This window comes from Heterodontus francisci, chromosome 24 (genome assembly GCF_036365525.1).
Source record: "Heterodontus francisci isolate sHetFra1 chromosome 24, sHetFra1.hap1, whole genome shotgun sequence".
Taxonomy (NCBI): domain Eukaryota; kingdom Metazoa; phylum Chordata; class Chondrichthyes; order Heterodontiformes; family Heterodontidae; genus Heterodontus; species Heterodontus francisci.
Window position 1 is genome coordinate 22,994,325 of NC_090394.1, and position 20,790 is coordinate 23,015,114.

The following is a 20,790-nucleotide window of genomic DNA, read 5'->3' on the forward strand; positions in this document are numbered from 1 at the left end:
CTTACCAATTTCTACCCAGAGAAGAAACAAATCTGTCATGACCTCAGGATGTCCCAAAGTGCTTTACAGCCAATGCCGTACTTTTGAAGTGTAGTCACTGTTGTAATGCAGGGAAATACAGCAGTCAATTTACACACAGCAAGGTCCCACAAACAGCAATAAGGTAATGACCAGACAATTTGTCATAGTCATGTTGGTCGAGGGATAAATATTGTCCAGGACTCTGGGAGTGACTAATGCCATGGGCTCTTTTACATTTAACTGAGAAGGCTGATGGTGCTGTGTCTTAATGGTCCCGATTTCGTGGTCAGCGGCAAAGTGACGGTGCTCACCGCTGACCTCGAAGAAAGCCGCCTACAACGATCTAGCAATGTATGAGGCGTGGATTTCCCTTTTCCAATGTTATTTTAATCTGGTGCCAAGTCATGGGCATCTCCAAGCATTCAGCAACAGTGATGTCATCAAGCAGAGTGAGAAGCCAATTGCATTGAAGTATTCTCACAGACAGCAAACCAGGAAGTAAAATGGACTAACTATCCTTCATTTTTAATTGAAGTTTACAGAGAGTAAAATAAATAATTATATGATAAGGACATATATATGGGATGAAGGTAGAACCTGAAATGTCATAGACAAACTTTAAAAAAATATTTTAATAATGGAATTTTTTGTCATAATGGAAAAATTTGACATTCCACAAATAGAACGTTTGTTTTCCAGGGCCAGAGATGTTTTTCAGAAGTAATTAGGAACATAGTAACCAATTAAAAACACAATGATAGCTACTGAAGTACCACCCAGACCATGGCATACTGTAGAAGTAGATTTATTCACACATAATCAAAAATGGTAGCTCATAGTCGCAGACTACTACTCAAAATTCCCTTTTATCTGGAAGATGAAAGACTTGAGAGCCACAACAATAATCTCAGCAGTACGAGTTCTGTTCGCTGAGCAAGGGATTCCTGAAAGGTTAATATGTAACATGACTCCCCAATGCAGAGTGAATGTGGCCCCCGACTGGAACACTTACACATAACAGCTATTTTCCAAGCTAATTAGTTCCTAACACTTTACAGATAGTATAACAATATATACATATATAACATCCCTCTTTCTTTAAAACATAATGCCCCCATAGCAATATAACTGTCAATGTAAATAAAAAAGATTATCATCCGACTTGTGGAAATAATCTGAACCCCTTTTTAGAGTCTTTTATAGCATGTATACTTTTTTAAAAATATTATTCATGTTATCACTTGGGTGATAAGATATTGTGCCTCCATCTTGTAGATTTGGCATTTGTTGCTCTCAGTGGTGAGTTGTCACGCTGCACAGGCGATGTTGTGTCACTTGCTGGTGATGTTGTTAATGTTGTCTCGCTGGATAGTGATGTTTCTGGTGTTGTTGATGGTCTTTTCTGTTGTTCCAGCTCAGGTGTAGGTCGAATATGGATTCTGTTCCTTCTCACTTGGTTACCGGTTTTGGTCTCAATGATGTATGACCTTGGAGTCTCAACTTCACTAACAACTTTTGCTGGGCTCCAGGTTTTCATGATTGGATCCTGTACATGTACAGTTTGTCATTTCAACAGCTTGGGTCGGGATTTAGCATATTTGTTGAAGTGTTGTTCTCCTCTTACCTGTGCTTCAGTGAGTTGTTGTCTCACTTCCTCCTGGTCACTTGAAGGATGTATTTTGCTTGGCAGAGTTGCCTTATATTTTTTTTCATTCAACAGCTCTGCAGGTGATTTCATGTCAGCCTTGAGAGGTGTGGATCGGAGTGACAATAAGGCCAGGTTTGGGTCTTCCTTCGTCTCTTGGCATTTCACAAGTGTTCTGGATGTGTCTTTCAATAAATCTATGTCCTTGTGGGTAGTGTGGAGATGAGGTGCTGGTGTTGAACCCATACTGGTCAGTGAATTCCTTAAATTCTCTGGATGTAAATTCGTTGCCATTTAGATAGTATAACAATTCTTTTGGGCCTCCTTAGCTCGAGAGACAATGGATACGCGCCTGGAGGTGGTCAGTGGTTTGTGAAGCAGCGCCTGGAGTGGCTATAAAGGCCAATTCTAGAGTGACAGGCTCTTCCACAGGTGCTGCAGAGAAATTTGTTTGTCGGGGCTGTTGCACAGTTGGCTCTCCCCTTGCGCCTCTGTCTTTTTTCCTGCCAACTACTAAGTCTCTTCGACTCGCCACATTTTAGCCCCGTCTTTATGGCTGCCCGCCAGCTCTGGCGAACGCTGGCAACTGACTCCCATGACTTGTGATCAATGTCACAGGATTTCATGTTGCGTTTGCAGACGTCTTTATAGCGGAGACATGGACGGCCGGTGGGTCTGATACCAGTGGCAAGCTCGCTGTACAATGTGTCTTTGGGGATCCTGCCATCTTCCATGCGGCTCACATGGCCAAGCCATCTCAAGCGCCGCTGACTCAGTAGTGTGTACAAGCTGGGGATGTTGACCGCCTCGAGGACTTCTGTGTTGGAGATACGGTCCTGCCACCTGATGCCAAGTATTCTCCGGAGGCAGCGAAGATGGAATGAATTGAGACGTCGCTCTTGGCTGACATACGTTGTCCAGGCCTCGCTGTCATAGAGCAAGGTACTGAGGACACAGGCCTGATACACTCAGACTTTTGTGTTCCGTGTCAGTGCGCCATTTTCCCACACTCTCTTGGCCAGTCTGGACATAGCAGTGGAAGCCTTTCCCATGCGCTTGTTGATTTCTGCATCTAGAGACAGGTTACTGGTGATAGTTGAGCCTAGGTAGGTGAACTCTTGAACCACTTCCAGAGCGTGGTCGCCAATATTGATGGATGGAGCATTTCTGACGTCCTGCCCCATGATGTTTGTTTTCTTGAGGCTGACGGTTAGGCCAAATTCATTGCAGGCAGCCGCAAACCTGTCGATGAGACTCTGCAGGCTCTCTTCAGTGTGAGATGTTAAAGCAGCATCGTCAGCAAAGAGGAGTTCCCTGATGAGGACTTTCTGTACTTTGGACGTCGCTCTTAGACGGGCAAGGTTGAACAACCTGCCCCCTGATCTTGTGTGGAGGAAAATTCCTTCTTCAGAGGACTTGAACGCATGTGAAAGCAGCAGGGAGAAGAAAATCCCAAAAGGTGTGGGTGCGAGAACACAGCCCTGTTTCACGCCACTCGGGATAGGAAAGGGCTCTGAGGAAGAGCCACCATGTTGAATTGTGACTTTCATATTGTCATGGAATGAGGTGATGATACTTAGTAGCTTTGGTGGGCATCCAATCTTTTCTAGTAGTCTGAAGAGACCACGTTTGCTGACGAGGTCAAAGGCTTTGGCGAGATCAATGAAAGCAATGTAGAGGGGCATCTGTTGTTCACGGCATTTCTCCTGTATCTGACGAAGGGAGAACAGCATGTCAACGGTCGATCTCTCTGCACGAAAGCCACACAATATATACATATATAACACACAGTTACACCTCATTCAACAAGGTATAACTTCTTCTAGGGAAATGAATAGTGTAAGAGGGCAATTTCTCATCAGTTCAGTGCTTTCTAGTTAATTGCAGTTGTGGGGACTTCAACAGCACACCCTAGGGAGAAGCAAAGGATCACTGACAGCAACTTCCGTATTTAACTGCACATGTGCGGACTCCAAATGTTGCTGTCAATTTCAGAGGCATAATGACCTGAGCACTAACAGTTTTGCCATCATTACTACGACAAAATGCAAGCCAATGTATTATCCAAAAGATGGCACCTCAGACAGTGCTTCAGTGCTTCAGGCTGCTTCAGTATTACCACTGAACCAAGGCTGACACCAAGGGCCGGACTTTTATTTTCGGGTTGGGACCCTGATGACCGAAGTATTTCCAGGTACTGATCCCATGCTATTTTTAAATGTTAAATAAGTAATTGACCTGGGAGTGAGTCCGGTGCCCAAATCAGAGGCACTGGAAGTATTGTGGAGGCGGATGAGGAATTGAATGCAATTTTTAAAGGCAAGTGACAGCCATTGCTGGGCTTGCTATTACCTATATAAATTTTTTATTTTTTTTATTTTATTTAGAGATACAGCACTGAAACAGGCCCTTCGGCCCACCGGATCTGTGCCGATCATCAACCACCCATTTATACTAATCCTACACTAATCCCATATTCCTACCACATCCTCACCTGTCCCTATATTCCCCTGCCACCTACCTATACTAGGGTCAATTTATAATGGCCAATTTACCTATCAACCTGCAAGTCTTTTGGTGGTGGGAGGAAACCGGAGCACCCGGAGAAAACCCACGCAGACACAGGGAGAACTTGCAAACTCCACACAGGCAGTACCCAGAATTGAACCCAGGTCGCTGGAGCTGTGAGGCTGCGGTGCTAACCACTGCGCCACTGTGACTCACCAGGGTTCTTGGAGGGCTGGTGTGGGCATGGGAAAGCATTCCTTTGTGCTCCTCTGGCCTCCTGCTGTCCAGGATGTTGCACCTATCACAGCTCGTCCTGGTTGCTCTGTCCAATGTCATAGTGGCCTGTTCCCAACTGACCTCTCTCAGCTGGACTTTGTGCATTCAGCAGGCCTTCCCATGCCAACCCCAGCTGCCACAGTGATACCAGCCAGCTCACTTCCCTTACTATTCCTACTACTCTACACTGTGACAAATTAAACTCTCCGAGCTGCAGCAATAGCCATACTGAGATTCAGCTGAAGCAGCTAAGCTTTATTTTCTGCCTCGCAGTTAATTTTATCAGCCTTTCCCATAGCTCTCATGGCCCTCCACACTATTCATGTCTTTACAACCCTGATGTATTCCTCCCAATGGCATCTTCCCTGTTCCCAGTGTTTAAAAATTGCTCACTGATACTGACAAGCCTGTTAATGAGCTCTTTAACGAGTTCAACAGGCACTTAATTGGAGACGAGTGCCTGACCCATTCCCTCCATGCTGGCAGTACTTTGAAAAACAGCATTGTGTTCCGGAGATGGTGAGACCCAGTGCCGACCTCCAAGAATGCAATATTCAAATTGTGCTTGCAGCCGTTCCTGCCCCCCAGCAGGTTTTGAAAATCCGGCCCCAAGAAGGTGGTGGACATATAGAACAGGCTGGCCAGAGAAGCAGTGAAGGCAGATAGCGTGGAAACTTTTCAGGAAGAATTAAGGGAGTGCGTGTTTGAGGCATTTGTTTTTGGGATTTGTTGGATGGACCACAGAATCTTTTCCTATCCTGTACTTTCCTAACTGAACAGGCACAAATAAAAAGGATTCTAAACTACCAACAGTGATAAGAGTCTTTTAACCCATCAGTCTGTGCTGAATTCAAATTTAGGTCTCTAAAATAAAAGGAATCGTGCTCATGTTCTGTACCATGTAGATCCTCTAATCTCCTTTTAAGCCTTCTTTATTGATCTGATTTTGTAGAAATTCCTGTGCTACTAATTATGAGTACGAAACTCTGATAATCAAGTCCCTGACCAAATGTCTACTTAGCTGTTTAACGAGCCATAATGTGGTTAAAAAGCAAATGGAAAATACCATAATCAGCATTAATATATATACATTGTACAGTAACACAATCGTTCTTTGTGATGGTTTCCCATCCTTGTCCATTGAAATATTTAATCATCATTTCACCCAAAGTTATTGCAAGGGGTCACTCCCAGCTTTTGAAAGCCTGTTTAAGCAACATAGATCAAGAATATGGGGTTGATTTCTTTTCATATTATTTCCCTAAAGAACTGTTTTTGTTTAAATTATTTTTGAACATTGTATACAATTATGCCATTGTAATTCCCTGAACCAGAAGATCTTTTCCTCAATTCAGGTTCATAATTTCCAATATTCCTTTATGTTCTGTTACACAAGACGTACCTTCACATCAGTTTAATATGACTTGGGAGAACAATGTTTAAATAATATGTGTTACTTATCCAACAACTGTAGTTTTGCTATTTCTTGCACACTAGGTCAAACAGCAAGCTCTACAATCTATCAAGGCTGAAAGCAAAGAGAAAAACACATCATGTCCTGATCAGAGAACTCCGCTAAGCTGACGATGCTGCACTAGTTGCTCACACGGAAACTCAGCTACAAAGACTCATGGACTGTCTCTCCCGTGCCTGTAACTTGTTCCCCTTAATATAAGCGTCAAGAAAACCGTGGTCAAGGTGTTGCATTTATGTTCCTGATCACAGTAAATAACACCCCACTGGAAGTGGTTAGCAAATTCTGCTACCTTGGGTCCATGGTGACAATCTGTCCCTTGATGCAGAGCTCGATACACACATAGGGAAAGCAGCTACTACCTTTGGCTGACTTGCAAAACGTGCATGGAATAACACCAAGCTGACCCTTAGGGCCAAGTTCATGGTTTATAAGGCCTGTGTTCTCAGCACCTTGCTGTATGGCTGTGAAACATGGGCGACTTACAGCTACAGTGACATGAAGGCCCTAAATATCGACTATCGCACGTGGGAGTGACTAGCTGGTGAAAGAGGGAAATGGCGAAACATCCTGTGGACTGGTGTGCACTACCACAACGACCAGTTGATACAGCAGCTTGACAGCAGGTGCCAATGTCAAAAACAACAACTCACAGTCATTTGGTAGCTTCACATGTGGGGGCACTTGCGGCAGAACCGACCTCTCAAGGATTGGCCTTAACAGCCATCAAAAAAGGTGCACCAAGAGAAGACACCCCAACTAAATGGATTGTTTGCTGCATGTCCATAATCTTTCATAGATGGAAGGATACCAACCAATTTCAAAAGTGAATAAACTTTATATGGCAAATTTCGAGCACCGGTGAAATTCCAAGTGTGTCTAGGTGCTTTTCTTTATACATTTACGAGTGCTTCTGTCAGGTATGACCCTTGCACTAGCAGATGGCCTGGGGTGACTTCGGCAGCTGCCCTCTGACTGCCTGAGGCCTGGAAGGCCCTGGCTGCCTGAGAGTTTTCTACACAGGTGCAGAATTCCCCTCAGGTGTCACAGCTGCTGAAGCTGGGCTCTCTGGCAGAGGGGCTGAGGAGCCACTGCCCATATTTGGAACGCCCTGAGGGAACCCCAAGATGTGGAGGTCAGCCTCTCCTCCTCCCTTTCAAGGCTCACTTGAACCTCCCTGCTGATCAGAGAAGGATGAAGAGCTGGAGAAGAGTTCCGGGCCTCGCCCTTCTCTCGTCTTGCCGCATCTGCGTTGAGTTCATGGCCAAGGCAATGTTGTGCAGGTCTGCGCTCATCTGTGGGATCTGACTCTCCATGAGGTTCACCAGCCTCTTGATGGAGGAAGCCTGCGCTCACATGCCTGAGACATAGCAGCACTCATGGCATGGATGGACTCCTCCATCGTCCGCTCATGGCCACTTTTGGCATCTCCACCAGATGTTGCCTTACCTCTCTCTGCGACACCAGCATGCCCTGTGCTGTTGATATCAGAGGCTCATCATCAGCCTGGGGCTCAGCACGGGTCTGGACACCCATAGCCTCTGACTGTCTCGGCCTCAGCCAGCTGCTCGGGCACGTGTGTGGTGTTGTCACTAGCTTGTGACCCTGAGTCTATAGCTGAGCAGAAACCCACTGAGGTGAAAGTATCTGCGATGATGGATGGTACAGAAGAGTCATGGGACAGTGCATCCTCTGACCGCTCACTGCTCATCCTCAGAGATTGACTGCTGCCTCCCTTTGGATTGTGTCTCCTGTGGACACTGACCTGCATGAAAGAACACAAAGGTGGGTGGGTTAGGCTGTGCAGATATCGCCATGATATCCATGCATTATGAGGAGCTCCAGAAGTGTGCTGTATGTCAATGGAAGACCATCCTCACTCTTTAGCACGGAGACTCCAGTCTCATCATCCATGAATAAGTGTGCGCCCTCGGTTCCCACCAAATCCAGTGCTTCACTCTCAGCTGCTGGAAGAGGCTATATGTCAGCTATTCCTCTGCCAGTCTGCGAGGTCTCACTGTTTAATATGGGCCTGCTTATCCTGCAAGTCGAAAGAGGGAAATAGTCATACTTCACAGGATGACCTACAGGACAGGTATACTAGTGGCAGCCCCTTGCAAGGGGAAATAATTGCTGGCCTAGCCAGCGATGCCCACATCCCATGAGTGAATAAAAGAAACTAAATCCAGTGTTACTCAGTACAAGAGTCTTGTGTGTTTTTAAAATAATCTTTTTAAACATTTGCCTGCTTGGATCATTAAAACATCACTGGAGATTGTCATACATCCTCCCTCCTCTGACCTATTGCAAGCAGGACTGTCAACTCTTCAGTATCAGAGGGAACAGTGTTGCCCATGGCTCTCTTGCATCACTCTGAATAAATATTCTATTATGCACGTCCATCCCAACTTCCACTTTAACAATGAGTTACAACCGTTTAGGTGCTGCTGCCAGGTTTTAAGCCTCCCAGTTAATGTGTTAGAGGTCAGATTCTCTGGGCAATCTATGTGCCTGTTCATGAAAAAGAGACTCACATTATGTAATTTGGTGTGACCAAGCCCTTAAACTGTAGCACAATGTCTTTTTTGGTTAGAGCCACAAATTTGGGGCTGTTATTCATGTCATATCTATATAGGGGGGAATTTTTTTGGCAAGGTTCAAAGGTCAACTTCCTGTTTTGTTCTTACCCAGCATGTCCTCTGTGCACCCTCACTACCAGCTCCTTCACGTTGGTCAGGCAGAGAAATGCACCAGTAGCAGCTTGCGGAGTGACCCCTTCTATTTTTACAGTGATTGGACAAAGTCCTCTTCTTGGGCAGTCCCTCAGCACAGAGAATTACTTACTTTCACTCCGGTTCAGTGAGCTCTAACATGGCTAATAAGTCCGATGGGCGAATCGCAGACTCTGTCACATGTGAGGCAGGTGACGTTTGAAGAGTTGGAAAGGCGAGTTACTTTAGGGGCTGTGAGCTCCTCCCACTGCCTGCACTTGGCTCCCGCATGCTCCCGTCGAAATCTCATGAGGTGCTCGGTACCTTCCCGAATGCACCTTCTGCACTTTGAGCAGTCGAGGAGTGTACAGGAGGAGGTGAGCGAGGCAGAGGCAGCTGTGGGCAGTTCCCTCGGGTAGTGGGAGGACAGACATAGCCCTGCTCAGCTGGACACAGATGCAGGGCTTTGGGAGTCACAGGAAAGGAGGCTCTACCTAGACCAGCAGCAGCAGATGTGCTCCCACATTTTGGAGTTTCCTGAAGCAATGCAGGATCATGGGCTGAGAATGAAGGAGTCCACCCAGCTTACGTGCGCCACCATGGCTCAGGGCTTTAAGCACATGAGCTCCTCCATTGAGAGAGTGGCCAACCTTATAGAGAACCATATGCGGCAGCACTTGGAGTACATGCAGGAACAGGATGCATGTGTAGCCTGAACTGGTCAGTGGTGCTGGCAACACAGAAACGTTTGGAGGGGATGCCTGGTACGTCTCAGCTGGTGCTCCTCTCCAGCCATCTGTAGTGTCAACCAAGGGCTGAGGATGTCACCGAGGAGGATGAGGGTGCCATCCCTCATGAAGCACTTTCATCATCTTCAGCCTCCTTAGCTCCTCTGACTGAGGGAGCATCTGTGCAGCAGGGCCCAGTGATGGAGGCTACCTCTGCATTGATTCAGGTGCTACAGCCTCTACAGGTGCCCCCATGGGCACCTCCACAAAGAGGAGGACTGCCACCAGTATCTCAGCTGCAAGCTGAGACAAATGAGCAGGCTGCCTCCACCTCCTGTGAGGCCCCAAGGGATGCACCATGTAGAAGTGGCCAAGTGCGGAGGCCACTGCATCGCGCAAAGCACCGAGTGGGTCACTGGAGTGTCTTCTTGCTGTAACTGTGCACTGTTTTGCTTTCCAAGCACTATGTAAATAATGACACTTGAAGCCAGATGTTTGAGATTCCTTTTATTGCTGGCAGGACAAGAATATTGTGGTGGTGAAGGAAAGTAAGCTTTCCTCAATGGTGATGATAAAACCTTTGGGCAGATGTGCATCCTTCATTGGCAGTCAGAGTTTACATTTTCCAGGCTGCATCTTCAATGGAAGTGTTCACACAGGCGTTCCAAACCACTACGGTTCAACCTGGATCAGAGGGGCACATTTGAAGCATTCCTTAATCAAATGATCCCTGACATTTATGGCATCCTGACAAGACCCTCAAGCCTCGTGCAGTGCCCGGGCACCTCCCAGTGCAGCCGAAGCACCTCAGTGTTCTGCATCTTTCGCCTTTCTCCTCCTCTTTCACCTCCTTTTCCATGTCCTGCTCCTCCTCTTCTTCTGATGAGCTGTGTCATTCCATGGTCTCACCGTCCTCAAGGCCCACACCTTTCTGGACAGCCATGTTAAGCAGAGCACAGCAAACAACCACAATGACCGAAACACTTGCAGGAGGGTATTGGAGGGCAGCACCCGACAGGTCCAGGCACTGGGACCGCATCTTCAGAAGCCCAATGGCCTGCTCAGTGGTGGTCATAATGAGCAGATGGCTTTGATTGTATCACCTCTGTGCCTCTGTCTGGGGCTCTCGTTGAGGGGTGAGTAGCCATCTCTTCAAGGGATATCCCTCGTTCCCTAGGAGCCAATCATGGACTTTAGGTGGATGGAGTGAAGAACTGCAGCAGTCTGAACTGGTGGAGGATGAAGGACTCATGGCAGCTGTGAGGAAAGCAAGCACACACATGGAGGATGCTCTTCTTGTGGTTTCAGACCAGCTGAATGTTGAGTGAATGGAAGCCTTTCCTGATGATGAATATGATTGGGTGGTCACTGAGTGCTTTGATGACCACATGGGTGCAATCGATGATGCCCTGCATCTGGGGGAATCCAGCAGTTGTGGTGAAACCCACACACACCTGTGCCTGGAAAGTCTCATCTGTTGTGAACGGAATTTACTGTCCAGCTCTGGCATATCAGTCATCAGTGACCTGCGAGATGCAGTGGTGTGCAGCCATTTGCGAGATGTCACCAAGGCCCACTGCTGATCCTTGGAAGGAGTCAGAGGTGAAGCAGTTCAAGACCAATTCTGATGAAAGGTCACAGACCTGAAACACTAACTCTGTTTATCTCTCCACAGATGCTGCCAGACCTGATGAGTATTTCCAGCACTTTCTGTTTTTAGTTCAAGGCCACAGTGACTTTGACGGCTACTGGTAGGGCATGACGACCAGTGCTGCAAGGTGTGAGGTCTTCAGTGATGAGGACACAGATGCCTGTGACCAATTGCCTGGAGAGTCGCAGTCTCCTGTGGCACGGAATCTTGATCATCTCCAGATAGCTCTTTCTTCGTTGGTTGATCCTGTGCTGAGATTATGTCCTCCTTCCCCTTTGTTCCTCTCCCCTGCCCTCCTGATGCCCAGGGCTCCACCCTTTCAGTGGAGGGTGTTGCTCCTCATCGCCACTGGGCTCAAAATCTGAGAGTCGTACCCCCATTTTCCAGCTGCTGCCTTCCTTGTGCGCAGGTGGCCGCCCAATTGTCCTTGGCAGCCTTATGCTATCCTCTTTTGCCCCCACGATGCCAGCAGGATGACGAACCCTTGCACTGCCCAGGCACTTACTGCCCACACTCCCTGCCACCTGCGTTGTGCCAATGGTACCTGTTGCCCAAAGGCCGAGTCCCCCTCTGCGCCGTTCACCCTTTCATGGGGCCCAGCCAATTCCCTGGGGTGGCCATAGTTGGCTCCCCATGTGTACCCCCCCCTTCCTTCATCTGGTCTGCCCAGACAGCGCGTGCAGCCCCCATGAAAATCACAACACCCCCCATTAACAAGCTCTTAATGAGCTCCTCAACTAGCTCAACTGGCCTTAATCAGGGATCGGGCGGGATCATGAGGCCGCTCTCCCCTCGCCCTAAGGAATGTGGCCAGCACTGGGAATGGCATCTGGAAACCTGCACACCGACCGGCGATAATAATTTGGACCCCCTGCCTCTTCTGTTCCCGGCCCTGGTGGGATCTGAAAATCCTGCCCTAAATTAATATAAAAATTTGCATGTTGTGGTAAGAAATAACTTTTGCCCACATTTTCCTCATCTGGGAGGAACGTTTCCTCTGTATGTTAGACGTAGCAGAATAGTAACCACGCTCTTTATAATTTACGTTTTTGTTGCAGCTAGTGCACAGAGGATATCTTCTCCTCCTCACTCCTGCCCCTATGATGAATTTATGGTCATACCTGTATCACTATGGGGAGGTTTGGTTTGGGGTATTATCTCTTACATTTGGAGAAGATGCATGGTACATAATCCAGAGACTCAAAGCTAGAAATTACTGTTAGCATTAATAGTGAATGAACCCATAATGTGAACATAAGACATTCATTTGCCTTATATTTTATTGGATGCACTAACACATGTTAAAATCACAGGCAGCAGAATGCCACACAAACCTATTAAACCTGCTATTATCACTGACAGTAATTACTAGCCTCTAATCACTAACATTCATTTCCTGATTTCTATTGCTGCATTGTGTTGCCAATTCTGTTTTTATTTTTGAAAGTCACAAACCCATTTAGTGGAATCCAACAGACACCTTTATTTAATTATTGATCGAGATGATGAATTCAAACAAAAAATTAAGTTGCCTAGAGAACAAAAATCTATAAAGCACAAAGAACTGGCCTCAAAATATCAACACTAATTCAACAAGCACTTCACCCAGCCTCCTGCTACATACCATTCTCCCAGTTTCTCCGTCTCTGACGCATCTGATCATGCTACCTTCTACAACAGCGCTTCTGATATGTCTTCCTTTCTCCTCAACTGAGGATTCCCCCCCCCACTGTGGTTAACAGGGCCCTCAACTGTGTCTGGCCCATTTCCCGCACCTCTACCCTTACGCCTTCCCCTTCCTCCCAGAACCGTGACAGGGTTCCCCTTGTCCTCACTTTCCACCCCATCAGCCTCCATGTCCAAAGGATCATCCTTCGCCATTTCCGCCACCTCCAGCGTGATACCACTACCAAACGCATCTTCCCCTCCCTTCCCCTGTCAGCATTCCGAAGGGATCGTTCCCTCTGCAACACCCTCGTTCACTCCTCCATTAACCCTACCACCTCGTCCCCTTCCCACAACACCTTCCCCTGAAATCGCAGGAGGTGTAAGACTTGCCCATTTACCTCCTCTCTCCTCACTATCCCAGGCCCCAAACACTCCTTTCAGGTGAAGCAGCGATTTACTTGTACTTCTTTCAATGTAGTATACTGTATTCGCGGCTCACAATGTGGTCTCCTCTACATTGGGGAGACCAAACGCAGACTGGGTGACCGCTTTGAGGAACACCTCCATTCAGTCTGAAAGCATGACCCCGAGCTTCCGGTTGCTTGCTATTTCAACACTCCCCCCTGCTCTCATGCTCACATCTCTGTCCTGGGATTGCTGCAGTGTTCCAGCGAACATCAATGCAAGCTCGAGGAACAGCATCTCATTTACCGATTAGGCACACTACAGCGTGCCGAACTGAACATTAAGTTCAATAATTTCAGAGCATGACGGGCCCCCCATTTTACTTTTATTTTTAGTTGTTTTTTTCTTTTTTTTTCCTTTTTTATATTTTTTTTGTTTATTTTATTTTATTTCATCTTAGTTTGTTCAGTTTGCTTACCCACTGTTTTTTTTTCATGTCTGTACTTGCGGCTGTTCAGTTTTCAGTCCATTAACACCCTATCTGTACTAATGCTTTGTCTTTCAACACACCATTAACATATTGTTTGCCTTTGCTCCATGACCTTCTGGTTGGTTATTCTCTGTGACCTTGTCCTATCTACACCTTCTCCTTTGTTTTCTCTTGCCCCACCCCCTCTTTACTTGCTTAAAACCTTTCACATTTCTAATATTTGCCAGTTCTGAAGAAGGGTCACTGACCTGAAACGTTAACTCTGCTTCTCTCTGCACAGATGCTGCCAGACCTGCTGAGTAGTTCCAGCATTTCTTGTTTTTATTCCTGCTACATAGATTTATTTTCAATTACTACCAGATCACTCCACTGTGTTACTTTTCATGCTTCTTTCACCAATGAATTCTAAAAGACATCTTGATCAAGATTTTTTGGCTGGCATATTTAAATATTAAACAGAGTCGATGTTCCAATCTAGACAGCTTATCCTTTCTCTCTTAAAGTGTCAGCCACAGCTCAGTTGGTAGCTCTTACCTCTCAAGCCCAAGGTTTCTGCTTTAAGTCCCACTCCAGGGCTTGAGCACTAAAAGCAAGGCTGATACTCCAGTGCAGTACTGAGGGAGTACTGCACTGTTGGAGGTGCTGTCTCTCGGATGAGACGCTAAACTGAGACCCCATCTGCCTGCTCAGGTGGATGTAAAAGATTTCATGGTGCTATTTCAAAGAAGAGCAGGTGAGTCATCCCTGGTGTCCTGGCCAATATTTATCCCTCAATCAGCATCACAAAAACAGATTATCTGGTTATTATCACACTGCTGTTTGTGGGAGCTTGCTGTGCGCACCTTGGCTGCCGCATTTCCCATATTACAATAGTGACTACACTTCAAAAGGACTTCATTGGCTGTAAAGTGCTTTGAGACATCTGGTAGTCATGAAAGGTGATATATATGCAAGTCTTTGTTTTTTTTTCTTATCTTGAGAAATCACAGTCTAATTATAGGCCATCTCCAGGTGTTATTATTCACTAGGCTCTGGACCGATCAACATCATGACTGGTCTGAAAGCCCGATGAAACCACAGCCAGCAACTGAAAGCCCTTAAAGGCAGTACAAAGGGTGTTATCTAATCTGTTCCCTACTGCCACCAGAACTGCTGTCTGTGCTTCACTGGAGAAGGCACTTCTTTTGGTATAAGAAGTTGGACACATATCAGAAATGTACTGCCTGATATATGTTGGGGTGATCAGGAAGAAGAAAATCTGTTATGCAAATTCTGTCAAAGCAAGATCTGAAAAGGACTCAAGGATCACATTTTTTATTGGTTGTGCCTCACGCGATATCAAGGATTGCGTGCTTTTCACATTAACTGATGGGGTTTAAGTGAAACAACTGTTGCAAGGCTTTTAACCAGGATCCTTAATGAAGAGCAGTAGGAAAACTGATCAACTGTGACTGGACTCCAGTTCTTAATATATTTTCACTCTTCCATGTCTTTAGAGAAAGCAATGCCATTAACAGCACTGTAAATGTAGAAAAATGTACTGTACTCTTCCAGAAGTATGATTTTAAAAACGGATACTGAGCCAAAGAAGGAGGTATTAGAAGGGATGACCTAAAGCTTTGTCAATGAGAATTAAACAAGAGGATGCAGGATTTAAAAAAAATTAAAAAATGACAAAATATGTTGAAGAAAGGGAATGCAAAATAGAAATAAAATGTAAATAATTTGTAGAAAAGGAAGTAAAAGCAAACATCTCATACCAAAAAATTACATTGGAAACCATCTCCTTCTTTTCTCAAATGGCTACATCAAAAAAGTCTTGACAAGTTTAGACACATGAGGTTGACACAACAGCTTGATGGTTCTTACAGCAATTCCAGCTGTAGCATTTGGCTTAACATACCAGAGGCAACTACAAGTGCCGAGAAGCACTTCAGCATTAGTCTAAAAGAAAGAAAGACATATTTTATATAATGCTTTTCAGGACCTCAGGATATCCCAATGCACCTTACAGCCAATTAAGCACTGTTGTTGTACTGGTAGTTTTGCTGGTCACAGATTCTATTTCAACAGCTCCTTGGGCCTATCCTGTTCTGAACGCTGCCCCTTTCAGTGGGAATAATTAATTCTGCCCCAGTTTACCATATGATATGTAGCAAGTGAATGAAATATAATTCAGAAGTTATATAGTAGAGCTCCTTTATTATGCTGTTTGACTGTACAATCCACTTATCACCACAGCACTTTAAAGTACCAATGTATTTCAAACATTACAACACCTCCGTTTTCCTGGGTGGTTGAGATGTCTGCCTGACATCAGGACCATGAAGCAATTTTAACTGCTGTCGTGGACACCCTGCTCAGGAGCAGTAGGAATGCTTATAGACCCAGAAACTTTAAGCCACAGCCACCCAGGGCTCCCACTCTCATCCCATTCCACCCAACCCTCCATGCTTCTGTCCTGTTAACCCTCCCGAACCATCCACCTAGCTCCCGGCTTTCTTACCTAACTGCCTCTGGGCAGCCTCTAGGTTCAAAACCAGTGTGCTCCCTCTGAAAGCCTGTTTTGGGGAGGCAGTTGACCGGTAAAATGTTAACGAGGCCCAGTCATTAAAATGCCTCAGACCACCCGTTGTAGTTCCTGGGCGTCTTCCGGCTTCGGAGTTCGAATTCCCCATCAAGTACATTGTCACCTAACACATTTCAACGATTAACCATTGAATTAATTTACGAATTTGCTGCAGGACATATGAAAAGACACAGGTAGTGGAAAAGATTCAAAAATAGAAGTAAGAATGCAACCAAGTCTTAGACTATTAATCCATAAAGAGCAGTTAAGGAAGCGAAGTGGGTTTTGCTTGTTTATACGTAGATTTGTATTTTAATACTGCTGTCTGCCTGTCTTAGCGTCATTTGATTGTAAAGTTGAATGCCAAGAAGCAAATAAAGATATTTGGATTGAAATCTCCTTGCAAGTTCAACAATATGCTGCATCCACATCTGCTGCTGGACGTGGCAAAATGCACATCCACGGGTCCAGATAGGGCTGCCTGCCTCTAAGGCTTCAAATTTCCAGCAACTGCAATTTTTTTCCCGCCTATTAATTTCTCAGCCACTTCCCGAGAACTCACTCAAACACAAACAGCCTCCCCCTCCTCCCAAGCTGCCAATCTTCACCTTAGCTAACAGCTGTAAATCGGTTGGTAGCTCTCTCACCTCCGCATCAGAAGGTTGTGGGTTTGTATCCCACTCCAGAAGCTTTAAGTGCAAAAATCTAGGCTGATCCTCAAATGCAGTTCTGAGGGAGTGCTGCACTGTTGGAGGTGCCCTGCCTGCTCTCTCAGATGGATGTAAAAGATCTCAATGCAATATTTGAAGAACAGAGGAGTTCCCCCCCCAATGTCTTGGCTGATATTTATCTCTCAATCAACATAATTAAAACAGCTAATCTGGTTTGTGTGAGTTTGCTGTGTGCAAACTGGCCTCCTTATTTCCTACAACAGAGACAAATCTTCAAAAGTGCATCACAGACTGTAAAGCACTTTGGACCATTCTGTGGTAGTGAAAGGTACTATACAAATGCAAATCTTTCTTTCTCTCTTGTGTTGGTTTGTCCGTGCTTGCATGGTCCTCGAGAAGGAGCACATGATGGCCACTGGTATGCCTGAGGCCTTAAGTGGGGATTGGAGTTTATCGTAAATACAGCGAATAATAATATTATTTTATTTAATGTATCCTTTGTCTTTTAGTGATTTAGGTTTTATCGATTGTGCCCCTCTAAAAGGGGCACATCTGATACAAAGTATTACAAAATATTTACAGCACAGAAAAAGGGCTATTCTGGCTAGTATATCCATGCCAGTGTTTATGCTCCACATTAGCCTCCTCCTACCCTTCATCATCAAACCCCATCAACGTATATTTCTATTCCTTTCTCTCTCACATACTTATCTAGCTTCCCCTTAAATGCATCTATGCTATTCCAGCACAGACACCTCAGGCCCTGTGGCCTCATTCTGTGCTGTTACCATTCTATAATTCTAGTCGCCTGAACTACTCTTTGTGGCAGCGAGTTCCACATTCTTACCACTCTTTGGGTAAAGAAGTTGCTCCTGAATTCCCTAATGGATTTATCAGTGACTATTTTATATTTATGACCCCTAGTTCAGTTATATTTCTTTTATCTGGGTTAATGGCATTGGGAAACCCATTAGTTAAAAGAAAAGGCTTGCGTCAATCATCATGAGCAATTCAAATAAACTAGACTCATTTGAAATCTGTAAAGCCTGGGTCTGCACTATCCCTAAATATTTAGGTTAATCTGCCAATACTGCTGAGCTGAAAGAGTGTACGCACTTAATGCGGTAAGATGAGCAATGCCCATTGATCCTCTCCTTCCTGTAATACTCACCACATAAAGTGACTAGATCACAAATGCCAAAACATATCGCCACTGAAAATCATGAAGCTTTATTGAAATAGACCATGCACCAATGTGCAACCTTGTTATTGTTCAGATTTAAACAGAGTTTACTGAGGAAGTTTGTAACAATTTGTTCTTGGGATATGGGTGATCATGACAGGGCTATATTTATTGCTCAGTGCTAATTGCCCTCAGAAGGTGGTGGTGGGTCTTAGTTTTGAACCTCTGGATTCCTTGTAATGATGCTACTCCTACCATGGTGTTAGGTAGGGAATTCGAGAATACGTATCCAGTGACAGTGCAGAAACAACGATATATGTCCAAGTCAAGATGGTATATGACTTAGAAAAGAATTCGTAAATAATGGTGTTTTCATAGCTTTGCTGTTCTTGTCCTTCTTGATGAGGGGGGGGGGGGCTTGGGGTGAGGGACAGCTGGGTTCATCCTATGTAAATGGCTAGATGGTCTTAAATCAATTGCAATTTGAAGTAGAAATGACCATCAGGCCAAAAATAGCTTATCCTGTCCTTTAGATAGTGCACCCTCATTTATCACCCTCTTCAGTCACTGGTAATTCCAACTTCTGAGGGAGGCAAAAAAAAGTTCTCATCAGAGGAAACTCTGAGCTTTACAGGCCCTTTGTAGTACTTTTTGACATATTGCAAAATGTAATTTGAGATTTCTTGGACCAACATCTCCTAATTCTTATTTTGCTGCTTGTTTGATGCCAAAAATCTCAGTGCCCTGAGTAGACTTAAGTGGATGCAACTTCCATAAATGTACATAGAGAATATACAATAAACATTTGTACCTAATCCATGCTCATTTTTCCCAGAACCCCATGTTTGAATCCCTTCTATCGCCATTGTACCCTGCCACAACATTAAAACAGCTGTTATCAGTCACAAATGACATCCATGTGACTGTGGCAATGGTAAACTATCCTTCTCAACCTGTCTGCAGCCTTTGACACTGTTGAACACAACATCCTTCTTCAATGTCTCTCTTTCTCTGTCCAGTTGGGTGGAACTGCACTCGCTTGGCTCTATTCTTATCTATCCAGTCACAGCCAGAGAATCATCAGCAAGGGTTTCTCTTCCTGCTCCCACACCCTGACATCTGGTTCCCCTCAAGATTTTATCTTTGGCCCTCTACTATTTCTAGTTTACATGATGCTCCTTGGAGACATCATCTGAAAACACAGGATCAGTTTCCACATGTCTGCTGATAAGATCCACAAGAACACAAGGAAAAGGAGCAGAAGTAGACCATATAGCCCATCGAGCCTGCTCCACCATTCAAAATGATCATGGCTGACCTTGGGCTTCAACTCCACTTTCCCGCCTGCTCGCCATATCCCTTGATTCCCTGAGAGACCAAAAATCTGTCTAATCCAGCCTTAAATATAAGTAATTTCTCCTCATCTCAGTCCTAAATGATAGGCCCCTTATCCTGAGACTGTGCTCCCATGTTTTAGATTCCCTGACCAGTGGAAATAAACTCTCAGTGTCTATCCTGTCAAGCTCCTTCTGAATCTTGTATGTTTCAATGAGATTACCACTCATTCTTCTAAACTCCAGAGAGTATAGACCCAAGTCACTCAGCATTTCATCATAGGACAACTGTCATGCCTATGTAATTGGCTGTATTTAAATTTAAGATTCTTCTTTGTGATTGGAGCATGCCACTTTCAAACTTAACACGGAATTCAATGGTATTATGATCACTATTTTCCAGTGGATCTTTTACTATGACATTGTTAATTAACCCTGCTTCATTACTTAATACTAGATCTAAGATAGCTTCATTCCTAGTTGGTTCCACAATGTATTGATCCAAGAAACTGTCCTGAAATCATTCTACAAACTCATCTTCAAGATCACTCCTGCTAATTTAATTGTCCCTGTCTATATGAAGATTAAAATCCCCCACAATTATTACACTGCTTTTGCTACAAGCTCCAATAATTTCTTGTTTAATGCTCTGTCCAAAGGTATGACTACTGTTAGGGGGCCTATAAACAACTCCCACCAGTGTTTTCTGATTCTTGCTATTCCTTATTTTTTGAAGCCAGATCATTTCTCACTAATGTCCTTACGTCATCCTTTACCATCAGTGCTACCCCTCCTTCTTTGCTATTCTGTCTGTCTTTCCGAAATATTGTGTACCCTGGAATATTTATTTCCCAACCTTGATCACATAGAAACATAGAAAATAGGAGCAGGAGTAGGCCATTCGGCCCCTCGAGCCTGTTCCGCCATTCAATATGATCATGGCTGATCATCCAACTCAGTAACCTGTTCCCGCTTTCGCCCCATACCCTTTGATCCCTTTAGACCCAAGAGCTATATCCCACTCCTTCTTGAAAACATACAATGTTTTGGCCTCAACAGCTTTCTGTGGTAGCGAATTCCACAGGCTCACCACTCTCTGAGTGAAGAAATTTCTCATCTCAGTCCTGAAAGGTTTACCCCGTCTCCTTAGACTATGACCCCTGGTTCTGGACTCCCCACCATCGGGAACATCCTTCCTGCATCTACCCTGTCAAGTCCTGTTAGAATTTTATAGGTTTCTATGAGATCCCCCTCACTCTTGTGAACTCCAGCGAATACAATCCTAACTGACTCAATCGCTCCTCATACGTCAGTCCCGCCATCCCAGGTATCAGTCTGGTAAACCTTCACTGCACTCCCTCTATAGCAAGAACATTCTTTCTCAGATAAGGAGACCAAAACTGCATAGGGAACTGGTCTATAATTCCCTGCTTTCTCTCTACTTCTCTTTTTAAAT